The sequence below is a fragment of the Leucoraja erinacea genome, chromosome 9 (genome assembly GCF_028641065.1).
Source record: "Leucoraja erinacea ecotype New England chromosome 9, Leri_hhj_1, whole genome shotgun sequence".
Classification (NCBI taxonomy): Eukaryota; Metazoa; Chordata; class Chondrichthyes; order Rajiformes; family Rajidae; genus Leucoraja; species Leucoraja erinaceus.
In genome coordinates this window covers 50,806,299-50,826,008 of record NC_073385.1, presented here as the reverse complement: position 1 = coordinate 50,826,008, position 19,710 = coordinate 50,806,299, and the positions used below count along the sequence as shown (strand labels likewise).

Sequence of the window (19,710 nt, the reverse complement as noted above, 5' to 3'; positions counted from 1 at the left end):
TTTTCAATAAAGTCGCTTGTCAGGTCCCACATGTTTAAACTTCCCTCAAAATAGCTTTGTTCAAGGAATCAATCTAATGAACCTTGTCTGAACTAATTAAAGTAGACCAGAAGTGCACACAATACTTTGGTTGTGGTCTCACCAACACCTTGTTCAGCACAGTGGCACTTCGAGTTCGATAATAATTATAGCACGAGTTCCTGTCTTTCATATTTCTTTATCTTTGCAATATAGGATAACATTCTGTCAACTTAATGCTCATGTAACTTTGTGTTTGAGGACACACAAATTCCACTGTTCTGCTACATTCTGTGGTGTTCCTCCATTTAAACAATATTTCACTTTTCTATTCTTCCTACTAAAGTAGATAACTTCACTCTCCCCCATATTAAATATCATTTTGTTCAAACTTTGACCACTTGCTTAATCAAAATGGAGACTTGGTTTTTAATTTATATTTGTATCAACAGCAAATTTGGCAAAATACAGTCTGTTCCTTTGTGTAGGTGCTTGGTACGGACAGTAAACAAAAGGTCCCACCACATATTACTGTTCCACCCCACTAGCTAGAGATGACTAACTTCAAAATAATCCCTTCATCCTGACATTGTTCATCCATTTCTGAATGATCTTTGACGCAAAAGATTAATTCTGTTTCTCTTCCCATAGACAATGCCTGACCTGGCAAGCATTTCCAATATTTTCTGCTTTTATCTTCAGTCATCCTTATACATTACCTCATATACCATAAGCTCCAACCTTGTGCAATAACCTTCACACCTTGGAAATCCAAATACATAAAACTTACTGCTTGACTTCTATTCACCCCCCCCCCCCCGCTCCCTAACTCTTCTTACATCCTCAAAGAACATAATAAACTTGGCAAAGATAATTTCCTTTCATGTAACCAAGCTAACTCTACTTTGTTATGATCATCTAAATGCTTCTTCATGATGGATTTTAACACTTTCCCAATGACAGAAGTCAAGCCAACTAGGTAATAGCCTCTTGTTTATTTGTTTGATTAAAAATTCAAGAAAAGGCTGGCACAGTGGTAGAGTTGCTCCCACCTGAGGGTGCTGTCTATATGGAGTTTATTTGTTTCCCTGTGATTGTGTGGGTTTCTTCTGGGTGTTCCAGTCTCCTACCTCACACCAAAGATGTAGGTTAATTGTCTTCAGTACAAATAATAAAAATTGCTCCTAGTGTGTAGGATGCTGTTGTTATATGGGGTCGGCATGGACTCGGTGCGCCAAAGAGCCTGATTCTGCGCTGTATCTCCAAAGTGTAAAGTCTAAATGTTACATTTGTAGTTTTTCAGTCCACTGGGACTTTTCCAGAACATAGGGAATTTTGCAAGATCTCAATCAATACATCCACAATATATATCGGTAGTCATTCCTCCGAAGACCATAGGATGCACTCCATCTTATCCAGGAGGCTTGCCAGTGCCGTCTGTCTTTGCAGCTATAGGTTAGTCTCTTGATATTTCCAGAATTCAATGTTTTTTCCTGATAATAAACGGAATAAAAATTTGATAATTAATAATAATGTTCATATTATTTGTGTTTGGAGCTTTACATGGTTTTTAGGTTCCACAGTTGCTGCCTGTCTCGCTGAGTTAATCCAGCACTTTGTGTTTTGTTTAGGATTCCAGCATGTGCAGTTCCTTGCGTCTCAGTGTTAATCATGGCAAGTGGAACAAAGTTATAATCTCCACCAATTTTACTTGGCAATATTAGTTGCTATAAATTTATAAATGTTTTGTTTTTGAAAGGAATAGTGGAAACATAAGTACAGCACTCTGAAAGCTGCAAGGAACTATCAGTATGTCAAGAATTAAAACCATTGGAACATATTTTTCAAGAGTCATATGGGAGATCTTTCTGTGCCGTGAATGTACAATGGCTGTGTTACATGCATTGTAGTTTCTAGATGGTTCCTGTAGATTGGTTACTTCTTACTAACCAATTGTAGTGCTTGTTAATAGAAGCTCCGCCTACTATGCAGTTTATATTATCAGAAGTCTGCTTAAGTAATTAGTCGAGTGGCCGCTAGCTTACTGTAACACCATGCAGACGAATGCTGTGAGTGAACTTTACTAAACATGTGTTGTACCTTGACGTGCGTATGACTCAACTCATTACAGTTCCAAGTGCTGCAATCTGCATCACAATTGCTAATCAATGTGTCGGAAGGAACCGCAGATGCTGGTTTGCACTGAAGATTGACACAAAAAGCTTGAGTAAGCCAGCAGATCAGACAGCATCTCTGGAGAAAGGAATAGGTGACGTTTTTGGTCAAGATTGTTCTTCGGTGAGAGTCTGTAGAGGGAAATGAGAGATATGAAAAAGTACATAGAAAAAAAAATGAATGAAAGATATGCAAAACGACAAATCAAAGCCAGCAATGATGAACAAGGTGGAGCCCACATTGGTCCATGTTGGCTGTGGAGAACTAATCAATGTACATGGTCTGTAAAGTGTGAATGATTTGTGCCAGTATTATTCAGCATGGAAAAACAAAACACATGTTACATAAATAAACCAGAACTCAAATCAAAACCTGTGTTTAATATTCACATGATTTTTACCATATTCACAATTCTTCACTTGCCCCAAACCAATTCTGCATAATAAAGCCAATGGCCAGACTCTACTAAATAAAGGCCAGTAGTTTGGCTCGAAATGCTGTTGGCTTTTTCTGACATAGCATTGTGGATATTTGGTATTTCTGGGTGAAGGTGGCATCCCCCAACCCCTCTTCAGTTGCTCATTGTCGACAGGACATCCGAGTGCAGCCATTGAGGGAACACATTTCCTTGCACTTAGGCTGGGAAATCTGCCCACTGAATCTGGCACAAGTCCAGAGGGATCATTGAATTTAATGAGGAAAATTGGCTGGAGAAGGAAGGACAAGTGCTGCCTCATTTGTTTTTGTTTTTAATTTAATGGGTTGATTTCAATGTATTTAATTGTTTGTGAATGTTTCCATGAATTTTTGAGCTTTATAAGTTAATTAATTTTAAAGTATTTTAAAGTATTTATTTTTTAACTTTGACCACTTTTGAATGTTGTGGTCAGGAATATTCACAAATGTTGAATCGCTTTGACAGCTAATAAAAAGTCATTTGGTGTTTGAGGTTTGCCAGTTATTTTAACACGAGAAATACCCAATGCTGCAAAGGGTTCACAGCCACCTGGCAGCTGACTTCCTTACAAAAGATTGTTCCAGGTAAGAGCAGGCTTTAAACAGGCAATCAATAAGCTTAGATGACCTGTTGGTCAGTGAAACATCCAGACCAATATATTAATTTGCATTTTATTAAAAGCAAACAACCTGAATAAAATAATGGGCAACATTTAGAGGCACTGCGGCTCTCTACACTGCCATTGGGATACAATTGTCCAAAATCAACAGTAATTCTATAAAATGACAATAATCCAATGGTTTCATTTGCCTTGAAAATGTGCACAGATCTATTTACCCAAAATATTCAAGTCTTATATTTCAGGTATGTTGCAAAATCTAGTGACATCACCTTCACAGCAAAGCAGCAACTTTATATCCTGGCAACACAAAACTCATTTTACAAACTTTACAATCTATATTTTGGCTAGATGCATCAAGACTGGAAACTGACCTAGGTTATATTTTGAACAACATCTGGAATCACTTTTCGCAACCTAATTACTAATTTCAAGCCTGAAACTGTAAAACACATCAGCAACAATCATTCAATCATAATTCATTATTTCAATTTATGTAAAAAAATCACCAAACCAAGCCTTTGAATTTACAACCCAGTAGAAAGTGTATATTATATATTTTTTAATCGGGATACATAAAAGCATGGTTTGGGAACAGTTCCATCCAAGATCGAATGATATTGCAGAGAATTGTGGACGCAGCCCAGCCAAGCACACAACCAACCTCCCTTCCATTCACTCCATCTATACTTCACGCTGCCTCGGCAACACCACCAGCATAATCAAGGATGAATCTCACCCCGGTTGCACCATCTTCTCCTCTCCCATCAGGCAAGAGGTACAGAAGCGTGAAAACACATGCATCCAGATTCAAAGACAATTTCTTCCCAGCTGTTATCAGGCAACTGAACCATCTGACCAACAACGAGAGAGCCACCCTGAGTTACTATCCATCTCATTGAAGGCCCTCAGACTATCTATATTCAGACTTTATCTTGCACTAAATGTTAGTCCCTTTAATAGGTATTGATACACCATGGACAACTCGATTCTAATCATGTATCGTCTTTCTGCTGATTGTAAAGTATGCTTTTCACTGTACATGTGACAATAAACTAAAGTCCTTGATTCATAACTTTTTTACTTTCACAAACCAAAGACACAATACTTCAGAAGAAAATTCCTGTACAATATCCAATACCACACATTGAATTTATAACACCTTATAACAGAATTATTTATTATTTGTTAACAGTTTAAAATTGGATTTAAGATTTTTAAAAAAGTTTCCAATCCTTACAACAAATGAAATATTGTCAACTTCGTATGTATTAATGAAAAAATTGTGTTGGATAAAATTGATTTATTCTTTTCTGTTGTTTATTTGTGTCTAATACAGTTGATTCAAGAAAGATTTGAAACTGCAATACACATCATAATGATGCAATACAAATAATGATGTCAAAGAAAATGAAAGCAGACCAGCATCCTTATCTTTTAGCTGTGCAGAAGATTTCCAGATAACCTTCCAGCGTTGTGTTTTGTTTTAGCAACGCAAATTGCTTATTTCATAACAAATAAGTGATATCATGCTAAGTACAGTTGCCTCAATGTCAGAAACTGCTAAAGTGAATCACTGAGTGCAAGCAGAGGCTGTGAAGATTCATAACTAAATGCTGTCAGATGACTGAATGGGGAATGTTCCAGCTGGTGCCTCAGTTACCAGGAAACCTTAATTGTGTGCAATCTATGCAATTTACACGGTTTTTGACATACTGACACAGCTTAAAGGGTAAATGAATATTTGCTCCATATGCGCACAGCAATTTTTGTCGTCAGTATAAAATGGACAGGCAAGTGACAGCAGTTTAAAAAGACCTTCCACGGATTTGTACAATGTGCAACCGAAGAGATGTACTGTTACTCAGTGTCTGCTGGTCTGAGAGGATGCACTGTCAATTCAGCGTCACCCTTCTACAAGAAACCATACAATGTGCGTTCTGTTCGCTAACTGCCTTTGGAACGAGATCAGCAAAGAACAAAGCTGCTACAGTGCTGCCATTCCCTGTGGTTTGGTAACTCTTCTGGTAAATTATATGGTCAGGACACATAGGGATTTCAGAGCTACTTCACATGAGAGTCATTCCAAACTGAAAGACTGCCAATGATAAGTTATAACACAATTCCATTCAATGTTATGTTTGCAAAAGTTCAGACTATAAAGGGATTTCAGGGTGAGGATTTGAGGGTAAACTCCTCCATTCAAGACTTACCAACAGAAAATAAAACATCAGCAAAACAAAAATGAGCCACGGTCTCAATTTGCAGACATGATCAGATTGAAAGAGCACCTACCTGCAGCATAACAAACATTCTCTTACTTTTAAACCAAAAATTACATAAGGTCATCTCAACCTCCTAAAGGGTCTAGAGATGGAGAACTGTTTTACTCAGTACATCCTGCAGCGCCACAGCGGCAGAGTTGCTGCCTTACAGCCCTGGGTTTGATCTCGACTCAGGTGCTGCCGGTACAGAGTTTATACATTCTCCCTGTGACTACATGGGCTTTCTCCAGATGCTCTGGTTTCCTCCCACGTCCCAAAGACGTGCAGGCTTGTAGGTTAATTGGCTTCTGTAAATTGTCTCTAGTGTGTAGGACCGAACAGGTGCAAGGGTGATCGCCGGTCAGTGTGGACTCGGTGGGCCAAAGGGCCTGTTTCCATGCCCTAACTAACCAACTAATCTTACTAAACCAACCTACAAATCTAAAACAATGTATTTTAACGTGCAGTGACAGACCATTCCACAAATCCCTGTAATGCATGTGTGATATGATGGTTATTGAAGAAAAATCACAGCCAAGTGCCTTAGATTTTTCATGAAAATGGGGGCATTGGGCTGGATTCCACAAAAAAGAATGTTGCACAGTCCAATTCATATTTTTTTCCAGCAGGTTTTTTTGCTTGATGGTTGTAGCTTCACCATTTGATTGTGTGATTGTGGCTATGCCATATCTACATTCAAGATCATCTCAGGAATTTTGCCCAATGTGGCCTCTCCAGGCAGACTGCAAAGAGTGTAGGAAGGAACTGCAGATGCTGGTTTAAGCCGAAGATAGACACAAAACGCTGGAGTAACTCAGCGGGACAGGCAGCATCTCTGGAGAGAAGGAATGGGTGACGTTTCCGGTCGAGACACTTCTTCAGACTGTAAAGAGTTGTTTCCATCCATCGATACCCAAGAAACATGCAACATTTGTAAAATAAGGTTTGTTTCCATATCGTTTGTAAGAGGGGAAAAGTATCTAAGATTCGATCCTCAATGTTATCGACATTTTGGCACACAAAAACATTCTATAAATTGATAGGTTTTCTTTAAGAAGTCTTACGTTACATCAAAAACTGATCAATTTTATTTACAAAAACTAAATCACCAACAAAAATGAACAAGTAGGTTGATAATTCAAAGCAAAACACTACAAATGCTGAGAATCTGAAACGAAAGAAAATGTTGTAAATACTCAGATCTGCAGAGGAAGAAACAGAGTTCATATTTAAACGAAGAACAGTCCAAGGAAAGAGATATTCCAGTATAAATTATGACTAATAATCAGCACCCTTGAGAACCGGGAGCCATCCCAAAGTCTACATTATTTGCAATTTGGTCTTTATGTTCAACTAACTGAAAAGAGAAAGCAATTAATTTTCAAGAAAACAATATTTCAACATTCAGTAGAAAGAATGGATATTGTACTGCTGGGTTTAATTTGGTTTTAGATCAGAGCACAAAATAGAAGGCAAGATGAGCAGTGATGCACAAAGAAACCGTTGGGGAGCAATTGGTATTAATTTTATGGGTAGGAAGGAACTGCAGATGCTAATTCAAACTGAAGGTAGACAGCATCTTTGGAGAAAGGAAATAGGTGATGTTTCGGGTCGAGACCCTTCTTCAGTCTGAAGAAGGGCCTCGACCTGAAACATCATCTATTTCCTTTCTCCAGAGAGTTACTCCAGCTTTTTGTGTCTATCTATTAATTTGATTGGAGTAATCAATATTATCAGTGTACTGAATCAGTATTGTATGAACTACATACGCCCATTCAGTTGCCCCACAAAAAAAATAACATTGGCCAAAACATTTTGGAAATAGTACTTGAGTTTGTATTTGGAAAAATGGATTAAAGAAAAAAAAAACCTGAGTGGTTCCTGAAAAAGTCTCTGCCAATTTAGTGCATAATCTGCTGTGCAGAAATCTCAGAAAGACATCAGACTTTAAAGATACATTGCCAGCAGTAACACACAGTATGGAAAGGAGAGTGAGCAGCATGGAACAGTGAGAGAGCCCTTAAATTGAGTCAAAATTTGTTAGTGTTCTCATCAGTGAGGAAAACCCAGAACGAGATGTTGTGTGTAAGGGAGGAGAGGAATGAAGACAAAAACAACTGCAGCTGCTGGAATATGGAACACTAAACAGAACACTAAGAACTGAGACACAAAATGCTGGAGTAACTCAGCTGGACAGGCAGCATCCCAGGAGAAAAATAATAGGTGATGTTTCTGGTTGGGACCCTTCTTCAGACTGCTCGAGACTGAAGAAGGGTCTCAACCAGAAACATTACCTATTCCTTTTCTCCAGAGATCCTATCTGACCTGCTGAGTTACTCCAGCATTTTGCGTCTATCTTCGGTGTAAACTAGCATCTGCAATTCCTTCCTACACTGCAAGAATTCAGCAGGTCAAGCAGCATCTGGGGAGAGGAAAGGTGTAAATTGATGTTTTAAGTCGAGACCCATCACCAGGACTAAAGTTTGATCCAAAACATTCACCTTCACCTTTCCTCTCCACAGATGCTGCTTGACCTGCTGAGCACTTGCAATGTTCTTGTTTATAGGTCAGAGGAAATGCCAAGACTTGACTCAGGAAAAGTCCAGCATGAGGTAGCTCTGGCTCTTGTGTGAAAATCCCCACAATTAGTGATAAGAATTGCTGCCTTGCAATGCCAGAGACCCAGGTTCAAACCTGACTACGGGTGCTGTCTGCATGACGTTGTACGTTCTTCCTGTGAATGTCTCCTGTGAATGCATGGATTTTCCGCGGGTACTCCGGTTTCCTCCCACACTCCAAAGACGTGCAGATTTGAATGTTAATTGGCTTCGGTAAAAATAGTAAATTGTCGCTAGTGTGTACGATAGAGGGGGATTGCTGGTTACGTGGACTCTGTGTATCTCAAGTCTAAAGATATAGAATTTTTAGAGAGAAAGGCATGTTTTTGCTTGCTGCCCTGGAGGCTCCAGATCCAACCACTACTGTACATGTATTTTCAGTAATGAATTTTTGTCAGAAGCATCACATGGAGACATCACACTGTATCTCAGAAACCAGTTGCTGAAAAATAACGAGTGTTAGTTTTAGCACATGCTACAGACTGTGGAGGGGCTATCTTCAGCAGGCTGCAGTAAACCTGAAACTGCCCACGAACACCTCCCAACGTCACAACCATATGTACACCCTAGCCAGGACACATTGTGGTTGATTATTGCATTTTCCATCTTGCACAATAAGCAGCAGTATGCACTGAAAACATTTTCAACAGTCATATTTGGTTTGTATTCTCTTCTAATGAAGAGAAGCCTGCACAGTGGTGCAGCGGTAGTGTTGCTGCTTTACAGCACTAGAGTCCCGGGTTCAATACTGACTATTGGTGCTGTCTGTACAGAGTTTGTACGTTTTTGTTGTGACCGCGTGGGTTTTCTCCGGAAGCTTCGGTTTCCTCCCACACTCCAAAGGCGTCCATGTTTGTGGGTTAATTGGCTTCAGTAAATTGTCCTTAGAGCTAGTGTATGAGTGGTTTCACTTTGACTCGGTGGGCCAAAATGGCATGTTGCCATGCTGTATATAGAATCTAAACAATACCTACGTTCATTTATCTGCAGATCTTTCATCTTCCATCAATGTAAAACTCTTGACATCAAATTATTTGGTTAATCGAGAGGATAACAGCCAAATATAAATCTTAATAACTGTTTAAGCAGATACATATAAAAGCTCAGTGACTGGAGTTTCAGGTCTGTAATGGACTCCTCGCACACATTTACCACAGGTCAAACACTATGTTCTTTCTTTAGAGGGCACCAATCTTTCCCCAAGAGGTGTCAGAGACATTGCAAAGTTAGTAGGTGGTGCTGGCAGTCAATCTGAATGCAGTATTTATGCATTGGTCTGAGACTCGGCAAAATGCGGAGGGCAGAACAGAACGAGGTTTGTTCAACTTCGGGTAACTGAAGCAGACGTCCGGAATTTCACACTCCTCCTTTCCCAGCTACAGAGTGTACTCCAACCCTCCCAAAGGACAAACTAAGACAGGCATCACTGCTGCCTTCAAAACTAAGTGGATCAAGCACACTGATGCAGATATAATGCCCAGAGAATTGTGGCAAGCACAGAAAAGTTTCCAAACGATCGCTGAGATTACAACTGCAATGGGATTGCCACTGTTTAAAATAGAACATATTTTACTGCTATTGAAACACACAAAAGTCAAAGAAATTTAGATTCACGCTGCTTTTAAAGAGCAACTAGACACAGACCTTCGGCCTCCAGACATTTCCTGAGCTCAGCACGCCATCAAATGTGTTCGCTACGCAGCATGGAACTTTCTGCAGTGATTAAAATCAACAGGACTTTATTTTTGAAAGATTGTAACAAGCTTGTGTGTCACTCAAGTTTGAGATGGTACAACCATAAAACAGCAAACGTTTTCTTAGCTGATATTTCATGAACATAAAACAATATGGCACGGGAATCGGCACCAGCCCACAAAGTCCATGCCAAACATGATGCCAAGTTTAACAAATCTCATCTGCCTGCATGTGATCAATATCCCTCCATTTCCTGCATATCCACAAATCTACCTAAAAGCTTCTTAAACACCATGATCATCGCTGCTTCCACCGCCTTCATGCTCACAGAGCATGTTCCAGCCACCTACTCACAACTCACTCTAAAATAAATTGCCCCGCGTATCTGTTTCAAACTTCCCTCTCACACCCTAAAGCTGTGTCCTGTAGTATTGGGCCCTTCTATCCTGGGGGAAAGGATCTGACTGTCTATCCTATCTATGCCCCTCATCATTTCATACACTTCTATCAGGTCTTCCCTCAACCTCCGACAAACCGGAGAAAACAATCCAACTTTGTCCAACTTCTCCTTATGCACTCCCTCCAAATCCACCCTGTAATTGGGCAACCGGACAGCACACAACACTCCAAATTCAGCCAAATCCAAGTTTTATAAAGCAGAAACATGACTTCTTGACTCTTATACTCAATGTCCTGACCAATGAAGGTAAGCATACCACACGCCTTTGTTACCACAATCTACTTGTGTTGCCGGTTTTAGTAGGTATGTTACAAAACTTACCTGAATCGTCATTGGGAATCTGCCCTCAGCCATGTCCGCGATTTTGGCGCTGTTTGGAGGGGGCGGGTTTAAAACGCGATTTTTACTAGGCTGTACTAATCGCACATGTTCAGCCTAGTAAATCATTAACGAAAAATCGCTGCAAGACCCGGTCGCAAAAGGTATTATTAGTTTTATAGGCCTCGATAATATAGTTCTAATAGTTTTAAAATTACTGTCTCATTCCGCAACCTCTCGCAGCCCCAGGGTTTTATAAAGCAAACAATTAAAGGTATGTACCTTATTTTTACATTAAATGGGGCATATATATAACCCTGAATATCAAGTTATCTATAGCGAGTAGTTCATTTTGGGCTTTTTATATCCCGCAGTATTTTTCTCGGCATTTGAGGCACTAATCCAGCGCGATGTCAACGTTCTAAACCAGCGCGTTCCACATGAACCCACTAGAAAGCCGATTTAAATGGGCATTTATTTACAGCAATTGAACACTAAATTCCTTCCATTTGGCCTATAAATTAATGTAAATTAGATATAAAAATCATGTTATATTGTGAATTATTTGTGAATAATCTTTGGACACTTAGGCTATTTAAAAATGTTAATCTTTCCTTAAGAAATGGGCTTTTGACTATCCAAGATCACAGCTTTTTTGTAATGTCCATTGAAAATCAATAGGGAACAAGATGCTAATTTCCGAGTATGAAAATGGTCATAACTTTTTTAATACTTGAGATATGAAAGTGAATTTGGTGTCAAATTAAACATTGTTATGCTTTATCTGATGGGATAAATTGCAGACTTGATTTTTAAATCTCAAAATTTTGTAACATTGCTAGTTTTAGGGAGCTATGGTCTTCGATCTCAAGATCCTCTTGTACATCAGTGCCATTAAGGGGCTTGCCATTAACTGCGAACTTTCCCCCTTACATTCAATCTTCTAAAGTGCAACACCTCACATTGGCTCCATCTGCCATTTCTCCACCCATTTCTGTAACTGATGTAAATACTGCTGTACAGTTTGACAATCTTCCTCACTGTGTCCAGATCCAATGATGGTGTCATCTGCAAACTTATAACGAAGCAATCTGCATATGCATCTGTCATTTATTTATAAGATATCACACAGGTCCTAGCACAGATGTCTGCAGAACACCGCTGGTCCCGAACCCCCTGCCAGAATAAAACCTCTCCATCAGAACACCTTTGCATGGGTTAGCCAGATCTCAATGCAAATGGATCCCATGTATCCTGTTCTCCTGGATCAGCCTGCCAGGAGGGACTTTATCAAATGCTTTACTAAAATTAATGTACACACCACCCGTTGCTCTACCCTTAACAATCACTTTTGTTATCTCCTCGAAAAACTCAATCAAGTTATTAAGGCATGACCAGCCATGGACAAAGCCATGCTGACTGTCACTAATTATCCCATTCCCTTCCAAATGTGAGTAAATTCTATTCCAAATAATCCTCTCTAATAACCTCCCTACCATTGATGTGTATGGCCTATACTTTCCTAGAGTATACAGAGCATTCAGAAAGTATTCAGACCCCTTCACTTTTTCCACATTTTGTTGTTACAGCCTTATTTAAAAATGGATTAAATTCATTTTTTTTTTAATCATCAATCCTCACACAATACCCCAGAATGAAGAAGCAAAACAGGTGTTTAGAAATGTTTGCAAAGTAATTAAAAAGAAATAACTGAAATATCACATTTACATAAGTATTCAGACCCTTTGCTCTGACGTTCAAAATTGAGCTTAGGTTCATCCTGTTTCCACTGATTAGCCTTGAGATGTTTCTACAATTTGATTGGAGTCCACCAGTAGTAAATTAAATTGATTGGACATGATTTGAAAAGGCACACACTTTTTCAGCCCGAAACGTTGCCTATTTCCTTTGCTCCATAGATGCTGCTGCACCCACTGAGTTTCTCCGGCATTTTTGTGTACCTTGCCTATATAAGGTCCCACGGTTGACAGTGCATGTCAGAGCAGAAAACCAAGCCATGAAGATGAAGGAATTGTCTGTAGACCACCGAGACAGGATTGTGTCGATACACAGATCTGAGGAAGGGTATAACAATTTCTGCAGCATTGCAGGTCCCAAAGAGCACAGTGTCCTCCTTCATTCTTAAATGGAAGAACTTTGGAACCACCATTGAGCTGGCCGCCCAGCCAAACTGAACAATTGGGGGAGAAGGGCCTTGGTCAGGAAGGGACCAAGAACCCGATGGTCACTCTGACAGAGCTCCAGAGTTCCTCTGAGGAGATGGGAGAATCTTCGAGAAGGACAATTATATCTGCAGCACTCCACCAATCAGGCCTTTATGATAGAGTGGCCAAACGGAAGTCACTCCTCAGCCTGCTTGGAGTTTGCCAACAGGCATGAGAAACAAGATTCTCTGGTCTGATGAAACTAAGATTGAACTCTTTGGCCTGAATGCCAAGTGTCACGTCTGGAGGAAACCAGGCACCGCTCATCACTTGACCAATACCATACCTACGGCAAAACATGGTGGTTGCAGCATCATGTTGTGGGGATGTTTTTCAGCGGCAGGAACTGGGAGACTAGTCAGGATCGAGGGAAAGATGAACGGAGCAAAGTACAGAGAGATCCTTGATGAAAACCTGCTCCAGATAATTCTGGACCTCAGACTGGGGCGGAGGATCACCTTCTACCAGGACAATGACCCTAAGCTCACAGCAAAGACAATGCAGGAGTGGCTTCGTGACAAGTCTGTGAATGTCCTTGAGTGGCCCAGCCAGAGCCCGGACTTGAACCCGATCGAACATCTCTGGAGGGACCTGAAAATAGATGTGCATCGACGCTCCCCGTCCAACCTGACAGAGCTTGAGAGGATCTGCAGAGAAGATTGGGAGAAATGACCCAAATACAGGTGTGCCAAGCTTGTAGCATCATACCCAAGAAGATTTGAGACTGTAATCGCTGCCAAAGGTGCCTCAACAAAGTACTACGTAAAGGGTCCGAATACTTATGTAAATGTGATATTCAGTTATTTATTTTTAATTACTTTGTAAAAATTTCTAAACACCCGTTTTCCCTTTTTTATTATGGGGTATTGTGTGTAGATTTATGATTAAAAAAAAAGAATTTAATCCATTTTAGAATAAGAGTAACGTAACAAAATGATGAAAAAGTGAAGGGATCCGAATACTTTCTGAATGCACTGTATCTACTTTCCTTCTTAAACAAGCAACATTAGCTACTCTCTAGTCGTTTGAGACTTCACCTATGGCTAGCGAGATCTTTCTTAAAGGCTTCAAAATCCTTTATGGCCTCTCTCAATAACCCGGGAAAGATCCCAGCAGGCCCTCGAGATTTACCCAGCTTAATTATTTTCAAGAGATCCACATCCTTCTTGATCTTAACTGCTCTTGCATCTTGAATCTTGAATCTTGAATCTTATATTGACATACAACTCAATCTTGCATGTACTTCTCCATGGTGAATAAAGATGCAAAAATACTTCTTTAGTATGTCACCTACATCCTCCAAGAATAAATTCCTCCTGGCTACCCTCTTGTTTTTAATGTATGTATAAAAAAACCTTGGGAGTTTCTTGAATCCGACTTGTCAATGGCATTTCATGGTCCCTTTGGCATTTCTAATTGGCTGCTTGAGTTCCTTCCTGGTTGCTTTATACACCTCGTAGACCCGGTCTGATTTCATCCCCCTGAACCTTACATGTGCTTCCTTTTTGTTTTTGAACAAATTTGTGTTCCTTTGAAGTAAGAAAAAGGAATGAGAACAAAAAAATCAAGGAACCTGAAGGAAAGAGAAAATTCCATCCTTGATAATGACAATTATATTTATGGGTACGTTTCAAATAATTAACATTTACCCAGCAAAGATCATCTTTTTTAGCACTCGCAAACCGTCGAATACATTTTCCTTTTCAGGCCACACTGGTTGTATTCGTGTTGCAAATTCGGCTTTACAAATTACAACTCTTCAATTCTTTTGTTTCACACCTTCTGGTTTTTATAAATCTCTGGCAATTGGCAATCCATTTGCCGATCAACCTTCACCCGTTCACCTATTACCTGCCTGCTTTGTCTGCCATCCCTTGATACCATCAGTCTGAAAAAGGATCCTGACCTTAAACGTTACCTATTTATATTCTCCAGAGATGCTGCTTGACCCACTGAGCTCCTGCAACGCCGTCTTTTTTTTATTACCCAAACCTCTGCTGCCATGAACTAAATGATATCTGTTCCTGTTCATCCTTCATCAGTATGCACAATAGCTCTTGGTTAAGTGATGCCTCGGTATTAAAATTCTTATCTTGGTACCCCGGTTTTTAAATCCCTTTATTTCCTCACCTATCCCTATACCTATTATTCCCTCCTGTGATATGTCTGCATTGACTCATTTCTGGTCTTATAATTATTCCACTTATGGTGGTCATGACTTATTAGCTGCTAGACATTGCACAACTTGGAGCAAGGAATGAAAAGACATGACGTGTAAACAAAGATGAGGTCTCCTTATCCCACCCAGCCAAATCTGATCCATGAATATCACTGCTTAATCCTTGCACAGTGACATTATCTTAACACCACTGTTATTCCTAGAATTCTGCATTCATGCCTTATAATCTATCACAAAAGCTGGTTGTGGGTTGATGCGGCTCATAGACCAACTTATTAGAAAGCCTGGTATCATAAATATAAGGTCTCAGAGAGTAAAAGGAAAATAAAACAGGATTTCCTAATCCTTCCTTATGACTTTGTGACCCATTCACTTTCCAAACCAAAAGATAAGATTACTTTCATGCTGGCTCTGAACTGGAGGTACAATTTCCCTCCGTAAAAACGATTAATAGAGCTCATTGCACCTTTTCAAAGGGAGTAAATGGGCTAGCAAAAAAAAAAAAAAAAAAGGCTCTGTTGCAATTAATGTTCTGGGTATTTCAACAATAGTTCACTTTGGTATCAGGTTGCATTGCTGTTTTACCAGATGCAGATAATAGGTAAATCAGGCAGGTACCATACTATTAAGGTTGATCGTCCAAATTTGTGTGTTTGGATGGGATGATTAATTGAGTCTACTATGGCAAACGCTGTAGCAATGAAAATGTGTTGAATATTCTCCATATAATAAGGGTATTAACCGAACAGATGAAAACCATTCAAACCAATTTTTATTTACAAAGATTATGGTAGGGGGACTGCTGTTCAGAGGGACATTAGGAGATCAGGGGGCACAGATAATCAGGAAGGGTGAGGGGACCAGTAAAAGCCAGTATGAAGAAAGGTTCTTACCCGAAACGTAACCTATTTCTTTTCTCCAGAAATGCTGCCTGACCCGCTGAATAACTCCAACATTTTGTGTCTATCTTCAATATAAACCAGCATCTACACTTCCTTACTACACAGTAAAATTGATGGTTGGGTGAAAAATGGTAAGGCAAAGTCGAGAAGACTCTCGCTGTGTGAGAAATCCGGTTTGAAATGGCTCTTTGAATCAGTCTAGGACTTTGTGAGCTTTGGGAGGAAGATTTGAAGAAGCAACTGGGATTTGAGAAACATTGTTTTTACGAGATAATGATAAATATGCAAGAGCTTCTTGAAATCAGCAACAAGCTTACCTACTTGTTCAAACTACAAAGGGGCTACAAAGACTCATCTGATTACTGATCTGGGATACATGCAGCTAATGTGCTGATAAAGTGATGGTAGTGCAGGTTCTACCTTCCTGCCAAATCTCTCCATCGCCACTAACATGTTTTTATTACACAAAGACATACAACCCTCTCCTCTCTTCCCACACCCCCCCCCCTCCCTGCCCTAACCTCTGTCAGATGTTAATGTTGAAGGCGTCAAATTTGCCATCATTGGCAGAAATGTCTGTTCCCTGCCGAGCAGTGCCACCGAGTTGGCCTTGTTTTTGTCTGCAGTACAAATTGTGTAGCGACATCCCTCAGGGGTTTCAAATCTACAAATCTCATCACAGCGCATACGCAAATATATATTTGGCACATTCTTATCAAAATACACCACCATCAACTCCCATGACAGATCAAACAGATTAACATCAACCAAAAAAAGAGCCATTATTGAAAATTGTAGTGGTACAAAACTGGATTTGTAAAAAGGATTACGCAAAGGCCTCTAGTTATGAATAATGTAAGTTATCTGGCTTAACAACAAAGACTTACATTTTATTCATGAAGGCTCAGAATGTTGTCTGTAATACAATTGAATTACACATTTCAAATACCAGAAATCAGGAATAAAATGAGAATTCAGGAAACATTCAGCGGGTCAAGCAACAAGACCCAGCAATCCATTCCCCATTCACAACTTTCCCTCACATGAACAACTTTTGACCTGAAATATTCACTGTGTTTCCCTTTCCACGATCTGCTGAGCATTCCCTTGCATTTTATGTTTTTGATTATAAAACGATCTGCATTGTTTATATAATGTGCACCAGTGAAACATGAGCCCCCCTGGACTACCTATTCTGGGCCATTCCTGACAGACAAGAAGTTGAGAAGACATGAACACAACCCAAACATAACAAGTCCTCATGAGGAAACGCTATTCCCACTGAAATCTGAAAACCTGGTGGTCAAGAACTTCAATCTCAATCTCATCATCCATAACTGGGAAGAGGAGGATAAACCAGGAGATGTTGTAATCATGACAATGTTCAAGAAAGGGAAGGGTTCTTGCAGGGATAGTCATCACCAGGATCCTGCTCCACCTCTCCTCCCAATGGTCAAAGTGCTACTCCCCAAATATCCAAGTCAGCCCTATCTATCTAGAAACATAGCGAACATCATGTTGACCAAGTGACTGTTGACTCCAAGAAAAGTGCAGGAAACATACAAACCGCAATACAAGGCCTTCAATTCCATCAGTCCTTTACATTTGCCTTCCCACAGAAATTTGTTTCCATCTTACATATATTCCATGATAGCATGTACGTCATGAATGATACTAATTAATGGTCCATGACAGAGCCAATCTCAGTGAAGAACAACTGTAAACAAAATAGCATCATTGCCCAACATTTTTCTCAATCTTCCTTTGCACAATGTTACACTTCACCACCAATAAACTTCCCATGGAAATGGAGATAATCTCCAGAACTAATTGGAACTGCTTGACATTCCAGAATTAACTTTCATTTGTAGGTTGGTAGTGAACAGCCTCATATTCCAGGCATTACCGTTAACATTGACCTGTCCTGGGCTCATAGATGAAAACACAAAAAAGGCACCCCAATATCTCTACTTTCTAAGTTTAAATTGATTCAGTATGTCACTGTATATTCTCCCATTTCACTATTACCATTGGGAACCATGAACCCTAGGTTCAAGAACAGATTTTTCCCCAATGTCCATCAGGCCATTGAACGGAATGCAACACTAACCTCAGTAACTATGATATTCTATGCATTGTGGCTTTGGATGCACTATGGGTTGTTTTTTTTTGCATTATCATGGTTACTGAAAATTACAGGTTGTATTAATTTATTGTATTTTAATTAACATATATTGTCTGTGTGTTCTTGTGTTTACGGACCTTTTAAGCATAATTGCTTCTTGACAAACACTTAACTCTGATTCTTGAGTTGCCTGCAGTGGCTATCAGGATCAATTAGACACTTCCCACGAAAACTTTACGAACCATTGACCTATCAGCATGCATTCAATTAAATACAATAAGCATTCTCTAATATTTTAAGTCCCGAAGATTGCAGAGAACGATAGATTTCAAAAAATGTTTGTATAATATGAATTATGACCCAATGATGAAGAGCATGAAATGGCAAAAAAAAAAGTGATGGATAGTGGGATTGAAAGAGTCTTGAACACCTCTATAAAATACACAAAAACGTTTTGAACATTACACAAATAAATCCTATTTTTCCAAAAGGGCAACAGAACCTGGTCATCAGAAAGCAGCCAAGCAGTTGGCTCCCTTTCTCCTTCTGAAGAGGTATAAATAACTAATCATTGTTTAATAGCCATACCCAAAAACCACAACATTGGCAATCAGTGACCGTTCACTCCATTTCTAATGAAAACAAAATCACTTACTTTGTAATCATCCACACTGCTTGAAAAAAAACCTCTCATGCTGGGCATTCCTTTCCTTTCAGTAAATGACACACCATTTTAACACCAATAACTTGCCAAAAATAACATGAAAGTGTGTCATTCCCAGGCAATGTGCCAAAATAGCATTTCATTGGTACTTCTCTCAGGACACTATTCATCCACTTTTACCCACCTTATGAACGTTATTAAAAAAATGTCACTTGGTTTCAGAATATAATATTCATCTGTGAACTATGGCTGATTTACTTAGCCCAGGGCTTTTCTTATGGGTAACACAAAGGGCAAACTACAATGCTTATTCATATGTTGTTCTTATTATCAGTTTCATTCCCTTACTTATTGAGTTGCATTTCAAGCATACCTACGGGCAATCATATATCTGGATTGGCACATGATCAAAGAGTTTCGGCTCTGGTACAGGATAATGTGTAATAAACTTCTGCCGTGCTTTAGACTATACTGTCTCTGACTGTAGACAAGGTCAGTAATGCTTGAAACAGAAAACACATGGGTTACTCATCCAGAATAGATATTTTCCTGCAGTATTTAAACTTTCATGAGAAAAGCGAGATTTGTTCAGGTAACATTCCAATGAGTGCATGGAATGGCAGGATAACTGACTGACTGACACACAGATACTCTTCCTTCAAATCATCAACATCCAGCACAACTACATTGATCAAATACCTGGCTAAATGAAGTTAATGTGCATTGTGCGTGCAGCCGAGAAACAGACCTTCGTCCAATCTCTCCAAGTATTTATGATCCATTTGATCCTTCTGCCAACCTTTCCCATCTATCAACAAACCCTATTCTCCCTTCCCTTCATTTGCTTCTCCTTAAACACATCCATATGAATCATCTCAACTATTTCTCGTGGCAGGGGAGTTCAAAATTTGCACCACACGTTGGGAAAATAAGTTTCTTTAGATTTCCCAATCAGATTTCTTGGTAAGTACCTACATTGATAGTTTCATTC

The 19,710-nt window shown here is 39.5% G+C and overlaps 1 protein-coding gene across 1 annotated transcript in view; it reads right to left on the bottom strand.

Moving 5' to 3' along the window:
• Window positions 1-19,710, bottom strand: part of LOC129700364 (cysteine-rich motor neuron 1 protein-like) — a 191,288-nt gene that overhangs the window by 77,590 nt on the left and 93,988 nt on the right. The gene's annotated exons all lie outside the window — the stretch shown is intronic.